General features: G+C 41.7%; 1 protein-coding gene across 3 annotated transcripts in view; it reads left to right on the top strand.

Annotated features, from left to right (window-relative positions):
* The window catches only part of BMERB1 (bMERB domain containing 1), a 59,571-nt gene that overhangs the window by 14,451 nt on the left and 27,326 nt on the right, over positions 1 to 17,794 (top strand). The window lies entirely within an intron of this gene.

A 17,794-nucleotide genomic window follows, 5' to 3' on the forward strand; every position in this document is an offset into this window, starting at 1 on the left:
TTTTCCAGGTAACCACTGAGACAAAAGATCTTGAAAAGCTAGTCACTAAAACTGTACTAGGCAGTATCAAGAAAAATATTTTCTAAGTTTCATCAAGTGTTTGGTTTGGCCACAGAAATTTAATCTTTGTGTGCTGTTTGTTGTGACACCTTAAACTTGGCTGGTACTGGGGTTGCTGATATCTTTGGTTCCCCACCCATCTTTTGATGTGAATTGTGAAGTCTCACCTGGATGCTTTTAAACATGGCATGGCTTTGCAGCACCTTGGTAGCACATTTTAGCCAGTGCATCTGCTATGTTTACTTTTCAGAGAGTGCTGTGTTCTGGAATGATGCTTCACCTCTAGCTTCAGTTTTCCATGGCTATGTTATTGTCTACCATATGCTGATGACAGGGTGTAATTCTCCGACTGGTGCTTCAGTTGCAGTGTTGGTTTTGTTGCAGTGCCTGGCACAGATTCAGCAGTGAGAAACTCCACACTTTCTAAAATGGACTCAAAGACTGAAATCTCTGTTGACTGAGTTGGTTGAGTCAGACACATGCAACAGTTTTGCAGGTTCCCTGGCACGATACAGACGTGCTTTTCTTGTTCTCATAACTGGGTCTGGTTTTGTTCCAGCACTCAGGAGCTGAGTGCAGTGCAGCACTCGTAATAACAATAATAAAAACTGCTATCCTGAGGTGCCAGGAAAGGTTATGTCTTGTAAGTTTTGAACAAAAGGTGGTCTGTTTGGAAGAGAGCAATATACAGGCTGAGAGGGAGATCTGATCTGCTTAAAAATATGTGCTCAGCCCTGAGCTGCCACCCAAACCACAGCTTGGTACCAGCACCAGAGTGTGCTGTTGGCAGGACTAGGACCCAGTGTCCAGGTGTGCACCCTGGCTCTGCTCTGAGCTGCTATTCTGCACATTACTTTCTGTTTAATGTGAGAGTATTTCTCTGTGTATAACAATTTAGATAGGAATAGGAATTAATCTAGAGAGTACAATCTGGTCTTTGAAAAGGAGAAAATTATTATATTATATATTTGAATAATTGATTTCTTTTGTTTGCTCTTAGGCTTCAGCTCTTTAAAAATACTGTGGAAAATGCTATTTATAGTAACTGGTTTAGATGATTCCTGCCTATCTTTCCTATTTAAATGCTAACACTGACTTCTGGTCACACTTTTGCATTGATTTAAAATAAATAGATCTTACTATTTACTGTAATGCTTCCTTACAGTCATTCTAAATTGCATGGCATGATGACAGTAGTCGCCAGACTGTCTGTGAAGGAGCTGAAAAACTGTCATCCCCTTTTTTTCCGATGTTAACAATTAGCCTTTGGTATTTGCATATTGTTTGAAATATGAAATGCCCGTTAAGAGTATTAACAAAAGCAGAAGTTTATTACTGCACATGAATTTGCCCTTTTTACTCTGAGAATTTGTGGTATTAAACCAGGATGTCTTTGGAGGCAGAACTTGTGTATCTGTGCAGCACTGCACAGCAGAGCGCTGCTCCCTGTCAGTGCCTGTGATGGGAGGGCAGCCTTATCACACGGGAATGTACATCGTGATTATGTCCCTTGCAGGGAGAATGAACGTCATGGAAGTCAGGCAGCTGCTCCTCGATTTGTCAGAGGGATGGGAGCTCTGTGCTGGCTTCTCTGTCCGTGGTGCTGAAAGCATTGCTGGGGGTTGGTTATGAACGAAGATGAGTTTCTTCACAGCAATGGAACGTACATCATGTATATTTCTACCCTACCATGGCCTCTTTCAGCCAGGTCATCTGTGGAGTTAAGCTGGTTCAGAGTAGCTGAGGATCTGATGCCCTGTGACCTGACTGTGTCAGGATCTGTGCAAGCTTAAATTGCTTAAAGGTGTCTCTTTAACAAGTCCCTGAAGCCTTTCTCTTCACATACAAGAGGAAATTTCCAAGGACTAGAGAACATTAAAAATGGTGGTTTACTATGTACAGGGCAACTCATCTGTTTTCTAGTGCATGCACATAGAATACAAGCTTAGGAATTGTCAGGTTTGTATAATAATAATGTGGTTACAGCCTTCCCAGTAAATGATTTTTACAACATAGACTTTGGGAGCCTGCTCTGAGGCAGAGCACTGGAGCACTTTGGTCAGTCCTTATTACTGAGTGCACAGCTTCATTTAGAATCATCTGTCTTGCTGCTGGCAGAGGCTCATAAAGCCCTGATTAAATAACTGCATGCACACCAGGCAAAGAGCCACAGAGAAACAAAGCAGTTTTTCACCGTCCTTTTGGACACTGCACTTCTCAGATACATTTCTGCTGAGCTTTTCTGTCCTCTTGCAATTTATATGAGGGCTGGAGCTAAATGCAAAATTCGCCAGGAATCCTCCAGCTCGAATCAGCATAAGGAAGCAGAAATGCCAGAAAACTGCAAAGGTTATGTTTGGATGCAGTTTAGTGCACCATGAAACTTGCTTATTGTTTTCATTTGAAAGGTGAGCTGCCAACTCCTGTATTGCAGAGATCCACCTTTTTGACTGTTCTGGGATATGATGTGGAGAATAGAGCAAAGGGACTCTGTTACAGATCAGTAATGCAGAAGCTGGAGATTCCCAGCAGTAGCATGAACCCTTCACAGGTGGCTTTTCTTGCTCTCCCTTCTTGCTGTGGGTGCTGTAGCACAGGTTCTGTCCAGGCAAGCAGCTGTGAGAGCACTCCAGAACAGCACCAGTGGGGTGAATCTAGTTCTGAGATCACTGTGATTTCTTCCAACAGCAGGAAGACAGAACAGGCTCCAGGTTCACTGACATCCTGGGCTTACACATGTGAAAACCTATTTCACCACATTCACTTAGTTTGTCTTCAAAATCTTTCTAAATTTGTAAGGCAGAAAGACTCTTGTTTGTATTTACGTGCTCTGCTGCTGAGCACTGAAAACACAGACTATTTAATATTTTGTTTCTCTCCTCTGATAGTTAAATATTCAAACAAATACCTTTGGGCCTTCGTTCATTACACCCCACATATTGCACAGACATCCACAAACCCATGTTGGTGCTTTGCATAAAAACTTCCTGTTGCTTCAACCCCTCCCCAGTCAGTCAGGGATGCAGTAGGACCCTGCCCATCATACTCTCATAACCCAAGCTCATCATGTTTCCACTCTGATTTAAAATAGGAAAAAAAAAAAAAAGAAAGAAAAAGTAAGCTTCAGAGGCACAAAAACAATTTATATGACCCAACCACCACTGCTGTTCATGCAGTGAACAGTCATGCCCTTGTGTCACTGTAAATTCCCCATAATTGTTAATTGTATCTATTACAGGCAATAAAAGACACAAAACAAATTAGGCTTATTCAGGCCATCTATTAAATAGGTGGGAAAGAGGCTAACTGAAGGATACACACAGTTATGCTGCTTTTTATAGAAACAGCAAGAATGCTGGCTTTCTGAAGGTCTGAACATGGGCTTCCAACAGAGAATGTAATTAATATTCTTTCCATGTCTCCATTTAAAAAAACCCTAACCCACGACTGTGTAAAATTTTTGAAAAGAAAGTGACCAAAAAGTGGAGAGTGGCAATAAAACATTAATAGTGAACCCTAGACCTTTTTAGAAAATATCAGGCAAAACATTGTCATCAATGAAGACAGCTGATTGGAAGGATGCTGCCACTTCTAGATTCTTATCTTGTTCATTATTTTTAATGTTAACATATTTGTATTGTACTTCAAGAGGAAAAGCAGCTGTGTCTGATCTGTGGAACCAAGACAGAACTCCCACACTGAAAATCAGAAAGGGTTTTCTAGAAAGGATGGAGGCTGTTTTCTGTAGAACAGTTGTAAAGCTCACCTGCTTTGATGGCAGTCAGGTGGCTCTAAAATTCCCCTACACAGCTTAGTGTTTTTCTAAGTCAATGGTGATTTTGGCTGGCAGTGTGTACCTAAAATGTTCCATTTAATAACCTCCACCAGGTCATTGCTGCATCCCCTGTAGCTCATGAAGGAAAGCTGTAACTTGGGTTTTCATTTGCTTCACAAAGAGCCCAGAGAATGATTGACAGAGTGAGACTAATCCAGTTTATGCTATTATACACATTGTCTCATTTTTCTAATTCCCCCTCCCACAGCTGGTTGCTCCAGGCAGCTACTGAGAAAGAAAGAAAAGGGAGAACTGGAAATATTTCATTGCCTCAGAGTGAATTTCTACTAAAATATTGGTCAACAGTGGGGGAAACTGGGACTCTTAAAGCAGCTTCTTCCAGGTGATGCTTTATGTGGGTTTCTCAGGGCCACAGAACAGAAATATATCAGTTAATGGCTACCCTTGCTCCCATAGTCCCCCTAACACATTTCATGAGTTTTGCCCTTCCTTCACTTTTTTTGTCTGGCTATGTGTGTCCAGGGTTTCTCAACAAAAAAATGCAGCTTATTTACTGCCTAACTTGTCCCAAGGTTCTGCACAACCAAATCCATCCTGATGTAACCAAAGCCAGAGGGGCTGGGAGGAACAAGAAGAGGCTGAAGGAGCTGGGGCTGCTCAGCCTCCAGAGGAGATGGCTCAGAGGAGACGTCAGCAGTGCCTGTCAGTGTGAGCGGGGAGGGCTCAGAGCAGGGAGCGGGCTCTGCTCCCTGGCCCAGCAATGGCACAGCAGGAACGGGCAGGAACTGATGGCCGGGCAGTTCCACCTGAGCACCAGGAAGAACTTCTTCCCTGAGAGTGCCCGAGCCCTGGGACAGATTGTCCAGAGAGGCTGGGGAGGCTCCCTCGCTGCAGATATTCCAGACCCATCTGGACACAATCCTGTGCTGTGTGCTCTGGAATGACCCTGCCTGAGCAGGGAAGGAGATGTGAGCATGAGAGATGGTCCCTGCCAGCCTGACCCCTTCTGTGTAATCCTGGATAGGGGCTGCTTTGCCAAAACACGGTGGTTATTATGGATCTAGATCTTACTGCTGCACATCCACTCACATGTCTCAGCAAAGACATTTCTCTCACCTGAGGCACTCGTAAATCTGGGGGTTAATGGCATCCAAAACTCTGTGCCCAAGCAGGAAATCAACACTTAACGTGTAATGCAGTGTTTATAGGCAAACCAGTGTCAACAATAATTGCTGAAAGAGTCATAGATGAATCTAAAGTGTCTTATTTGAGACTGTTGCTCATGAATTTTCTCATTTCCTTTAAAAATTTTTTACAGAAAAAAATGTGTTAGATTTGGAAAGTAGGACACTTTGAACTACACAAATCATCCTTGCTGTTGGTAGCCTGTGGGATTATGGACTCAGTCTGTGTAATTTTTTTTTACTGTGTTTGATAACTGATGTCTTAGTTGCATGGCATGTTTTCATCAGAGAAACCACTTGTGAGAATGTGTGTATGTCTGCCTCAAGGGTGGTTATAAAACAAGAATCAAAACTTACATTTGGGATTGGGCATGCACTGCACAGTACTGTGTATCCTGGGTGAGGTTTCTAGAGTTTTCTTGTCGTTACTGAGCACAAGAAAGTTTGGAACTCAGCACTCTTTATTTTCTTGTAGTTACTGAGTACAGGAAAGTTTGGAACTCAGCACTCTTTAATCCTTATTCCCAGAGGGTTTTTCTTCTGTAGCCAAATATGTTCCATTTTCATAAAAATCTTACTTAATAAAATAGACCCAGAGACAATAAATAATGCTGATTTATTTCCATGAAACATGTTCTGCTGTCTGCCTACTTAAAAGGCACAGTATAAATGGATTCAAAACTCAGAGATGAAAAATGCATGCTTGGAGGGCAAACTATGAGAAATCAGGGGGAGCACCCTTGGATAAATTATGTTAGTTGCCCTACAGGACCAGAAATGAAACATGAATTATCAACATTCTGTCAGCTCATAAAGGGCAAAATATCTGATAAAATAATTTTAAGAGAGCTTGTTACTAAATGAGGATGAATGATTTCCAGTGGCACAAACTGCTCATTGCAAAAGCCTAATGACTGCAAACACTACCAAAATGCAAGAGGGAATTTGTCATTGTAAAAATATCAGCAGTGTTTAAAGATCTTTTTATTGCCCTGAATCCTTCCACCACCCAAACCTTCATTGATTAGGGTTTTTAGTAGTTTTTTTACACCCACATTTGGGTTTTCTCATATGCTGGTAAAATTAGAACAAAAGATCTCACTATGAAGTGATTTAACAGATTAGTTCATCTTTTGTAGAAAACAACTCAAACCAAGGAAGGAATCAACAGTCAATACCTACCACTTCTGTCCTTGCAGTCCAGGAGGCCAAAGTGAGTTTTAGAGTAATGGAGTTGAAGCCAAGAGAGCAGGACAGTGACCTGACCTCCCTGGGAAGGGATGGAAGAGCCTGATTGACACTTTCTTGGTTGAAAATAGAAAACACAATGCTGGCTCCATTGGCATGAATGGAAATTTCCTCACTGATCTCAGTAAAAGCAAAACTGGACCATCATCTCCTAGAGCCCTGCTCACTGTGATTCTCTTCAGAAAGCTCTGGGGAGGGAATCTGGGGCTGTGTCACTGCCAGGAGGGCTCTCCTGGGAATCTGTGTCAGGCTGCCCCACGGGCTTGGTGTCTCTGCCCTCACTTGTCCCTGTGGCAAGCAGGGATGAGCATTTGCTCCCTGGAGAACCATTTGCACTGGCAGGGTAGTGGCACTTCAGCCTCCCTGGCTGAACAGTGAATCATTAGGAAACACATTGGAGCCCCTACAGCGAGCGCTGCTCCTCAAATTATCCTTTTTCACACCAGAGAAAGTCACAGAAATTCAGTTATGCATTTCTGTCCCCACCTTCCTTATCCAATCTGTAGTTTCTCTCCTCATCCTCTAGCATGGATTCCCAAACAGCTTCCTCTGGGCACGGTGCCTGGGAGGGGATTGAAGTTCTGCAGTTTGGCAGGTTCTGAGCACACATTTTCCTTCAGGCTGATGTTGTCTGTGGCATAGACAGTGTGTGGGATGTGATAGTGAAGGGCAAGCCATGGTGATTTGAAAGCCAGTAAAATCAGGATCCATTTGTCTCTGCCTTGGCAAGGGGTGAAACATCCTGTGATTATGACATTTCTTTCTTTCTGGTATGCAAAGAGAAGGTGACAGCCAGCTATCGATTTGTCTCAGGTATAGATAAGCTCTGCTTGAATTCCTTCATTTCTTTGCCTCCGAGACCTCAAGCAGCTCAAACTCGTAGCTGCCCAGTGCCAGTTGTGAGGAAGAAAGTATTAGTGTATAAGAAAAGTGAATCAAAAGTCAGTATGCAAAAGCAATTTACTTGGTGCAGACAGAGCTTGCTAGAGAATGACTCCACATCCACAGATGAAAGGCAAGTACAAAACATTTTTTTGCCAGCTGTCATCATTTGTGTGAGTTGAAGAGCCCTGGGCTGTTTCACCTCAGAATTCAGTGAGAAAGAACCAGATGGTTTTGGCTTTTCTGCTCTGGCTATTTGATCTTTAAGAAAGGACACAGCTTCTGCCTGTGGCTCCCTGCAGATATTGTGTGCCTCATACACTGAGGAACAAGATCCCAGTAAGATTCTCTGCTGTCAGACTGTACACATTGTATGCCCATGGCCTCAAGAATAGCAACATTCATCCCTCTGAGAAATTACTTGTCCCATCAAATGAGAAACACCTTTTTTTCCTTGGCTTCTGAAGAGCATTTTCTCAATATTTATTTACTTGCTGAAGTGGGATCTGTTATGTGAACCAGTTTCTTTGCTGTCTGAAGCAGCTCTCTACACCAGAATCAGTTTTGGTCTTTACTGGATTGGACTTGTATGTCTATAATAATTACCCAGTGGTTCTAAGGCTACCTAAAATTACCTACCAGCTAAGCTGTTTAGATCACTGTTAGAAAACTGTGTTAGAGAATCACATCACATGGTGGGGAGAGACAGAAAAGCAAACTCTCTGGTATGCAGTCAGATAATTTCATAGGAGAATGTCTTGAAGGTGTGAAATCTTGAAATGCCTGTGGCCATTTTACTATTATTTCACTTGCACATATGCTGCTCTTTATCAACTGATGCTCATATATTTATTCCTAAAGAGGTTTTACAAGACTCTTTGAGAGTGAACATTTTGTTGACTTAGTGTTTTGGAATTAAAAAAAAATTAGTAAGGATAGAAAAAGTCTTTTAAGAATACCAAACTAAATAAGTTTTGAATCCCTGAACATTAACTGTAGCTGGCACTGTCACAGCATTTGAAACATAAGTGCTGAAGCTTTTTGTTAGTATTACAGGATCAGAATCTGACTCTGGTGAGGAATAAAATGGAAATCCACAGGCTATTTCCTTTGACCACTGAGCAAAATGACAGAAGTAAATGAACAAGTAATCTGTGTTTCTTAATACTGCTTTTTAAATCTCCATGACGTAAAATGAAGTGATGTAGCATGAATTGCTTTCCTTGGAGCGTGGCTTCAGCTCAGCCTTGCTGCAGATGGGAATGTGCAATGGTTTCAGTGGAGATCCACACGAGGGAAGGTACCTGCCACAGCGAGGAACTGCTCCAGTTTCTATTTCCAGCCTCATGCAGGGCTGGGCACAGAAACCCCTTCCAGAGCCTTCCTGGCAGCTTCCCTGAGCCACTCTGAAATAGCTCCTCACAGATAAAGCTCTAACCCAGTGCCACTGAATAAAACTGACAATGAGGGCTCCTGGCTCGACCTTCAAAGGCAATTTTCCCTCATTTTTTGTGTCCTGCTTTGGATCCATTTTTTCATAGAAAGAGCTGTCAGATCACATCCACTGTGCAAAGCTCCCCACCAGGCTGCACACAGCTGTATGTTCTCCTCGTTCTCTGAAGGACAAACTGCTGTTTAAAGTGCACAAGGTTGTATTTTCAATTCATAGCATCATGGGAAAAGGTGAAAGGAGTATGGAAATCCAATAGCAGCTGCATTGTCAGCATCATGGTTTATTTAAATGTCAAGCAAGTTTTCGTCTCACACAGGTTATTTTGAAAAATAAAATAAAAATAAAATATTGTTTTGAGCACTTGATCTGTCCTGCACAGCCCCCACCCTGTGTGAAGGTATCAATGAGCAGATACCAAGGGCTGGCTACTCTGGGACTTGCAACTCCTGACTCTTTTGCATTCTCTTCAAATAATTGGAGAGCTACTAGGAAAGCTAGTGCCTGTTCTCACAAATCAGACCTCTAGAAGGAGGTAACTAATGCAGTTTGATTTCTGGCTGTTGTTTTCTCTGCCTCTGAGGCACTGGAGGTCACTGGAGCGAGGACAAGTGACTGGTTCTTGTGTGTGAGAAGCACTGAGGTGCCTGCAGGCAGCCAGTGACCACTGTGGTCCTTTATTTATTTGCTGATAAAGTGAAAAAAAGTATTCAAGAGCGATGTAACAGTGGTACTAGGACAATCATCTGGTGAGGAGGGGAATATTAAGGCCTATTTCAAGGTTTACATGTTATGGAACTATTTCCATATACTCCCTGATCAGGGTGGGTGCCAGCTCCTGCACTGGCTCCAGCAGCATTTTCCCCTGTGCTCAGTCTTGTCTTTGATATACAGACACAGTGTGCTGGAATAAATGAGCTTAATTCATCCCACCTTGATTCCTCCTGGCTTTACTGCAGCTTTCTGCCTCAGCTCCTGTGTTCATTCAGAGAAAGAAGGACAGGGTTCAAACCCTGCTCCAGGGCTTGTTTATGCAGAGCTGCAGGATCTGAGGCTGGACACACCTAATGCACAAAAACATTCTCAGCCTGTGTGGTCCAAGTTGTGTCTGTTCAGCAGAGATATCCTGCAAGAGAGCTGAAATTTCAGGGTAATTCCCTATCCGAAACAAAGAACATGTATAAGAACTCTTCCAACATCACTCTTACCCAGGCAAAGCATTTTTTCAAGCATCTTTCTAGTTTTATTTAGTTGCAGTCATTTCATAGTAGCTGATGTGAGCTTTTTCCTCAGTAGGTTATTTTTTTATGTAGTTTACCTTTTATGTAGAAGAGTCTAAAATATCTTTGTAAAAGCATTCTTGTAGTGGAGAAAATCATAGCACTTAATTTTATTGTTTTGAAATTATGTGGTTAGCCACAACAGAGTAAATCTGATGTAACTGTTCTCATGCTGGGAAGGTGTTACATCACTGTGTTGCAAGCAAGAAAAAACTGTCTCTTATGAGTCCTCCACATATGTAGGTATTTACAGCAAAGAAAATATTGTCCTTGTGGCATGTTTGCATTCACTCTGCACAAGAGAGAAGAGACTTCTCTGTGTGTTTATAAGGGGGTCATCCAGTGCCCTTTGCAGTGGAGTAAAATATACAAGGAGCAGGAAAAACAGGATCCCATCTCATGGAATATCCTTTCAATAATTTCCCCAGATTTCCCCTTTCTGGAGTGGTAGAAAGACAAAATATCCAAGCTAGAAACCATTTTCTGCCTGCTAGACAAATGATCAGGATTCTCATCAGTTTCCAGGTCCTGTGGAACATCCTTCCCTAATAACAGTGGGGAGGTTTTTGTTTGCTCTCCAAGAAGAATGGACAGCATTCTTACAATGACATTTTTGTGGGCTAACCCAGGGCATTATCAGATGCTGGTTAGGATAAATGGGTGTTTGCTGGTGAGTCAAATAAAGAAACAGGCAGCATGGGAGATGGCTGTTTTGAGATGTGTATCTTTCTAAATGAATCAATATTGCAAACAAACTGAAAAATGTGCAAACAGGTGCAAATAAAATAGCATGAACTGTTTATAGCAGTACTTGAGCATTGTTTTATACCCCAGTCTGCACCAGCACAAATTAGGTCAAAGATAATCAATTCAGATAAATGTTTGTAAAAATGAGATTCATCACAAAAGGCTTACTTAATCCAGAAGGTCATTAACTTTGCATAATCAGTTCTGAGGAAATAATTAAATAGAGCTTGTATTTTCCTTTTTACAAATAATTTCCCATTAAATGTAAGAATTAGTGCACAGAGCTTAAAACTGCAAGCAAAAGGTGAATTCATTATTTAATCCTGTGGAATTTACTGTATGAACAGTGGTCTCAGGCAGGTTATAGTGAGTGAGTTTTGTCTATTCATTCTGTCTGATAACACTTCCTGAAAAAGCCAATATTATTTTCTTTGCTGGTTGCAAGTTTTCATATAGCAACAGGGGAGATAAACACCTAATGAAATAGGAAAATCTCATTGTAAAGCCAGAAAATCAAATAGGAAAGGTTACCTGAGGGTAAAAGAAGAAGGAAAAAGGAAACAATTTAGCTTAATTCATTTTGAAAACCAACAGATTTTATGCTGGTGGTATCCCAATATTTCACTGAAAGACAAATTTGTTTCTAGCTCTTCTTAGGCTTATATTTAATTCATAAATAGGGGATTTCAACTTAAGAAACAGGATTCTGATCTGTTGGGTTTGTGATGGCTAATTCTTAGGGAAGTGTATGTTCAGCATATGTAAAAAATCTTGATCTCACCCTTTGTAATGTGGAGGTGCACTGAGACGAAATTTGTGGCTCAGATGAAAAAAAAATCATTTTTCTAACACCTGCCTCATTAGAAAGGTGACTTCTCATAGAGGAGACCTCAAACTTTGCACCAAGTATTTGTGTTTGTATTGATTTTCTCAGAACAGAGTGAGTTCATACATGAGTTATGAGGTCACACATTGCCTTGGTACTGAGAATTTCTCTGAGCAGCATTTTAAATGGAACGCATTCCAGATTGGGTGTGTAATTAAGAAAATCTTCTCTAAGTCTGTGATATGTGGTATATGAAACAGTATCTTGAGAACTCAGCTGGTTTGTCTCACATGCAGAGATTTGTTTATTTGTTTATTTGTGTGTAGGGGCAGAGAGAAGAGTGAGGAACCAGAAGAAGAGAACATTAGGGGAAGGTTCTGGTTTTAGTCCTGCTGGGATAATGAGGGCACCCTTCCATGTGGTTAGGTCAGTAGGACAATCCCTGATGAAAACACAGTGGTACATCTCCTAGAAAGAGGTGAGAAAATGCCACTCTGTTATTTCAGTTCCAGCAAGACAAATTAGGTTGCTTAGTTCCAGGCTGACATGGAAAGTGGTCTGGGGGAAATTGCTTTCACACCTCACCTGAAATCACCAGCCAAATGTGTAAGAAGTCCTGTTGTCAGAGCAGCTGGTAACAAGGAATGTGGTACTGGTACCCCAACTAGAGTTTATTTAAAATTGGAAACAACAGTAGGAAGTCTAGAAAATGTCCTTGCACAATTCAATTATAGTACTTTGTGAAGTCTGTCATAAATCTCTGCAGACCTAATTATGTGGACAGCTTTTCTTTAAATCCCACTCAAACCCACTTAATCCTTCTTTATGCCCAACAAAATTGGTTGGATGAGATACCACAGGCTATTTTGCAAATGGACTGAAGTTGTCTTGGAGAGTTTGTGGCTCAGTTCAGGCCCTGGAAGCTGGGCTCTGCAGTGGAGGCACCAATCAAGGGTGACAATGCCCCTCCAGTGTCCTGGAATTGCTCTGAAAATTTCTGTGTGTGAGCAAATCCTTGTTGCACTCTGTCAGGGTTTCTGAGGCTCCAGGACAGACCCACTGTGCTGCTCAGTATTTGTGTTTAATGTGTGAAAGGACTGTGCTGAGATGATCGTGAGCTGGCCTCTGAGCAGACATTTGCAGGCCAGCTTGCAGCTGAAGGCATGAGCTGGTGTGACCTTATCACAGCCACCAGAAGGGAAAATAAGTTAAATCTGCCAAATTTAGAATCTGGATATTTGAAAACTGCCTCAACTCAGAGATGCAGCTGGTATTAATACAGAGGATTTGGTTTCAGCTGAGTGGAGAATTGTGTGTGAATCCATGAATAATGTGTCTGGGGATTGTTAATTCGATAGGACTTGAGTTTAAAAAGGTTTTTATAAAGAGATATTAATTCCAACTCCCTTTGCTGTTTTCATGGTTATGTTTTCCTCATTTTTATGCGTTTGCCCTCTAACCAGCTGGAGAGATGTGTGCACCCTTGTTATCACTGAGTGAATGGAAATTGGCTGGGGCATGCAAATTGCCCAGACAGAGTCTTGGAATCGACTTCAAAGTAGCAAAGTTGAGCCCTGTAATTGGAGTGTCAAGGCCCCTGAGGGTTTTCAAGATCCAACCTGTAAGTGCCATTAGGTAATTTATCTCAGTGGACATCCTTCTGCATATCCTGAATTTATTTACATCCTGCAAATTTCTATCACACAAATAAAAATCTGTATTTATGACAATATTATGGCATAATCAAATCAGGCCTGGGGCTTTTATTCATTGTTTATGCACAGATTTTATTAGGAACCTGCTTTTTCCTTATCTTTTGTAAGAAACTTTAGTTCAATGTTAAGTTCTGACTTCTTGGTCATTTATTGCTGTGAGTACTGAAATCCTGTTTCCTAGTCTGTAAATGTGGTTTTGCATTAGCTCTTAAACTACTGCAAGAAAAGGTACTACTGAGGAAAGTCCTCCCAGAGTGTCCGGAGTATTGTGAGTCACAAATCAAAGAATGTAAAAATAGAGAAAGCTAGCAGAACTCCCAGGAGTAGAAAACACCACCATGAAAATCATACTGATATTGCTACAAACCAGCACCAAATCAAACACAGATTTACAGCTAGAACTGACTCTAGTTACAGATAATTAAGGAGCAAATTGTCCCACTGTACTGAGTCAGTTCCTTGCACACACAAGCACCCTTAGGAGGGAGGAACATGAAAGCAGAGATGGAGCTCTCTGGTGAAGGGAGGGTTTAATTTGACAGGATGGATCTTTATGGCTTCCTGCATGGAGAGAGTCTGCAATCTTTGTAGGGGCAGTGAATGACTGCAGTGGACACTGGACCTCAGACAGCTAAATCCTACCTTAATGAGTAAATCCCCAGATAATAGTCAAATTAATCTTCTCTTCTTCCTGAGCCTGCCCTGCTGTGCCTGCAGATACCTGAGTTGGTTCACAGGACCTGTCCCCATCACCACGAGCAGGTGACACCACAAGGCTGACAGCATCAGAAGCCAGGAGAGGGCTGAAATCTGAAAGCTGAAGTGCAAGATAGAACAAATGGAATTTATAATCCAAGTATAGGATAGCAGTATAGGTTTTGAGGTTCATTAAGTCTGAATATCACATTGAGACCTATGCCTGACATTAAATTTCTACAAGAACTCCAGCCTGGTGATGATTCACAGGATCCCATTGTCAGGGCAGGAAGAACAACTATTGCCAGATGAGCTGTTTTTTCAGGATATCATTACAACCAAGATGAGGCTTTCTATGCACAGAGCAGTTCCTTAAGACTAGAGATATCTTTTTCCTGGGGGAAGTGTAAGATTAAAGGGTTGCATAATTACCCACTTAGGAAACTGAAACTGTCATAAACTGACAAAAAACAAAGCCAAGAATAATTACTGCTTATAAATTTTGCAGGATAACAAACAAGACTTTAATTGATACTTTTTTTAAGAGGCAAGATCTTTATAGATCTTATCACTATGGATTTGTGCTGATATATATATTTTAATAGGGAGCAAGGGCAGAAAATTGTCCCTAAATTAGAAAGTTGGAACCATCATTTAACTGTAAAACTTCTAGTTAGCAAAGTACTGAAGACCATCCTTAATTAGCAATCACTTTTATCACTGACTGTCTATTTCTGCTGGGGGATTTGTAGTTCAGTGGGAAAACTCAAAGCAGGGTCTCTTTCAGGTTCAGTTTTTAAACCAGCTGTATTCAGTGCAGTGCAACTTGTTCTACAGAAGCACAGCCTAAAAGATGGAGAGCAGCTGAGAATCTTGTCTGGGCAGGGGACAACTGCAGGCACCTCCATCAGATGTGACAGGAGACATTGTGTGCAGGTCTTTGAGGATAATAGCACAGGAAAGGAACCAAAAGGGCTTTCAGAGTTAGAGGAAGGAGTTAACATTCAACTCTGTGAATCTGGCATTTGTATTTCGAGAGAAAGCTCAGTGAGACCAAGCATACAAAAGGCTGAAATGGGGAAGAATAGACTGCTGCCAACAGGCTTTCTTGCAAAGGTAAATAATAAAAAATAAAAGGTCAAAGCTTGGAGGTAAGAACAAGAACATACAGGATAAGCAACTGAAAGAATCTTTTTATAACCAGAGGCTCTTAGATGTGGAACAGACAGGGCCGTGATTCTGGAAGTGCAGTGGGCAATTGCACACAGTGCTTTTTATGTTCTCTGCTCACCTAATTTTAAAATGGGGTCATATGCTAGAGTATGAGTGAAATACTTTGGAAGTAGAAACTTATGTGTGAAGATGTCTATGCTGTAAATCTGTGATAATTAAAGAATAAAAAAGTATTAATGAACTGGACAAAATAAATCCCAATGTTATAATTGTGCTATTACACCCAGACCAGAGCTGGCTGATGGACAGAGCCATCACCAGTCACAGCAGATGATTTAATAGTTCTTGGGGAGGAGATTATATGGCAAACAGAATGATCTGTGCTGGGTTTTGAATGAGCAGAGATGGATGAATAGAGAAAAGAATTAATCATATGTGTCTCTCTACAGACATGAAATTCTGATCTCTTGCCTGAGGAGCTGCAGATGCAAAGAACTGCCTGAGTCCAGCAGTTTGTCCCAGAACATAAATGATCTTTACACAGCACAGCACAGGGCTGAGCTGGCCAGTGCTTTGTGCGTCAGGTCTGCTGGAAGCAAAGATGCACCACAATTCCCCACAAATCAGATAAACCCCCCCACTTCTTTTTCCTCTTCTCCAAATTATTGTGAAGCAGGGATGTTGGGTGACCATGGCACTCCCAGAGATCCTGGTGTTTAATCAGCTTTCAGGAGGCATCTCTGGACCCTTCCTGCCAAAGAGGATCCCTGGAGCTGCCAGCTTTCACAGCTGCCTGTTGCAAAGCCAAGCTCTAAGGGGACTCAGCCAGCCCAGAGGTTTATGCTGAGACATGGAGCATTAAAAAAAACCCCTTTGGGATTTCTGGGTGCCCTGCTGTCTGGCAAAAATATTTGAAGCCTTGATGCCTGGTTTAAGCCAACATCTCAGGGCTCTAAGGTTACCCCCTGTGCATCTGGAAGCTGCATTGCAGTTGAAACTTCTGGGTTTTTTTGAAATTTAGCATTTCTAGAAGTGCAAGGCTGTTCTGGATTCTCATACACTGAAAGGAAACAAGGGTCTTTGCACAGAATTCTTTCTGTACTGAATGCAGTGTGTTATCCCTGAATGCCACTTCTCTGGCATTTTCCAGCAGAAACAATTTTGTCAGAAAGTTTGGGCTACCACTGCTTGCAGGGACAAAGCACATCTGGCCAGCTGTGAAGGAGCTGTGCTCCTTTGTCAGCCCAGAGTGCAGTTCATGGCTCTACATGCTAGACGCCCAAAATTTAAATGTGTTGCTCCATTCATGGAGAAGTATCAATAAGGACTCAAAAATGATAACAGGCACAATAAGAAGAAGAAAAACCAAATCAGCTTCCTGCTAGAAGCAAAATTCAGCTGTGTTATCTCCTGCATTCAGTGCCATTGACAGCAGTGCAAGCAAAGGAATTCTGAGAACTTTTGCCATCAGAGTGTGACTGGAGCAGTACATCAGCTTTTTACTCCTCCAGTAACAGCCTCTGCACACTCCTGTTGCCTTTGGAGATTGCTTTTCCACAGTGCTAAAACTCACCAGGTATTTGTGCTGCCCACTGAGGCCAGATGAACCAGCAGCACCATCCCAAATTTACTGAATTTGTGCCATCACCAGCCTGTTCTTGGTGCTAGAGAAGAAATAGGAGAACAAATTGATAAGCAGAGGGAAGAGATTGCCTTGAGGGGAAAGAGAAGATTACAGCATTTCTGAAAGAACCCCTGAAATGGCTGTGAGCTGTATTCTGCAGCAGGATGAGGACATTCCTGGGATGTTTCCCAAAGCCAGACTGCTGCCAGTGTCCAAACCAAGAGAGGCAGGCAGTGAAAGGGGTGTGGGATGTGCCCACTGCCACTACAACCAGCTCACTGCTCCTTTTTCCCCTTTCCCCAAGCTACCCATCTGAAATTGCACAAGGCTGCAGCCTCTCAGGCAATCCAGGAACAAAACACATTGCAGCTGTTTGTATTGTATTTATATGGTAATTCCATCACAAAGGATTGAATAAATACAATGTGCCACACACATGCCAAATTCAGTAATTGTTAGGATTCACAGCAATAGAATGCTGCAGCAGGCTAGATTAGAAATAAGGAATTAAATGTAGTTTTTCCTGTACAGGTTAGTTATTAGCCACTGCATCCTGCACCAGAAGGATTAAATCAAACAGAAAAAAATCAACTGTGAGGCAACAACAGAAGGTACAGTAAAAGGCTGGCTGCAAGGCTAGCCTCCATTCATGCCTCCAGGTGACATGTTAGTGACCAACTATGAGAATAATCTGATTCTTTTCACATGAATATTTTTATCTGGAATATTTTCAAATATAATAAATTAATTTTTTTGCATTATGCAACTATTTAAATTTCCAAGTATGCTCCTTTGAAGTGGCACTAGCTGATTCTCTGTTCATCCATTTCTGACCTGTGCCTCCTGCTTACTTCTGCTTTGTCTCATCAACTAATAGTGGTCTTGAGAGTCTTGATTTTGATATGTGAAGTAGCATTAGGAGTTTACTTGCTGCACTCTGCTCTATTAGCACTTAATATACTTCAGTGAAACAGGATTAGCTTGAGAATTTAATTGAATTCTTTGAAAAAGCCCCAAAAGTTCTGACCCAGATTTGGAGCAAAACTTATCCATGAACATCTTCTTAACATGGATTGTCTTATTATTGTCTTATACAATTTAAGGGAGGAGAAG

The sequence above is a fragment of the Zonotrichia leucophrys genome, chromosome 14, assembly GCF_028769735.1.
Source record: "Zonotrichia leucophrys gambelii isolate GWCS_2022_RI chromosome 14, RI_Zleu_2.0, whole genome shotgun sequence".
In the NCBI taxonomy this organism is placed as follows: Eukaryota; Metazoa; Chordata; class Aves; order Passeriformes; family Passerellidae; genus Zonotrichia; species Zonotrichia leucophrys.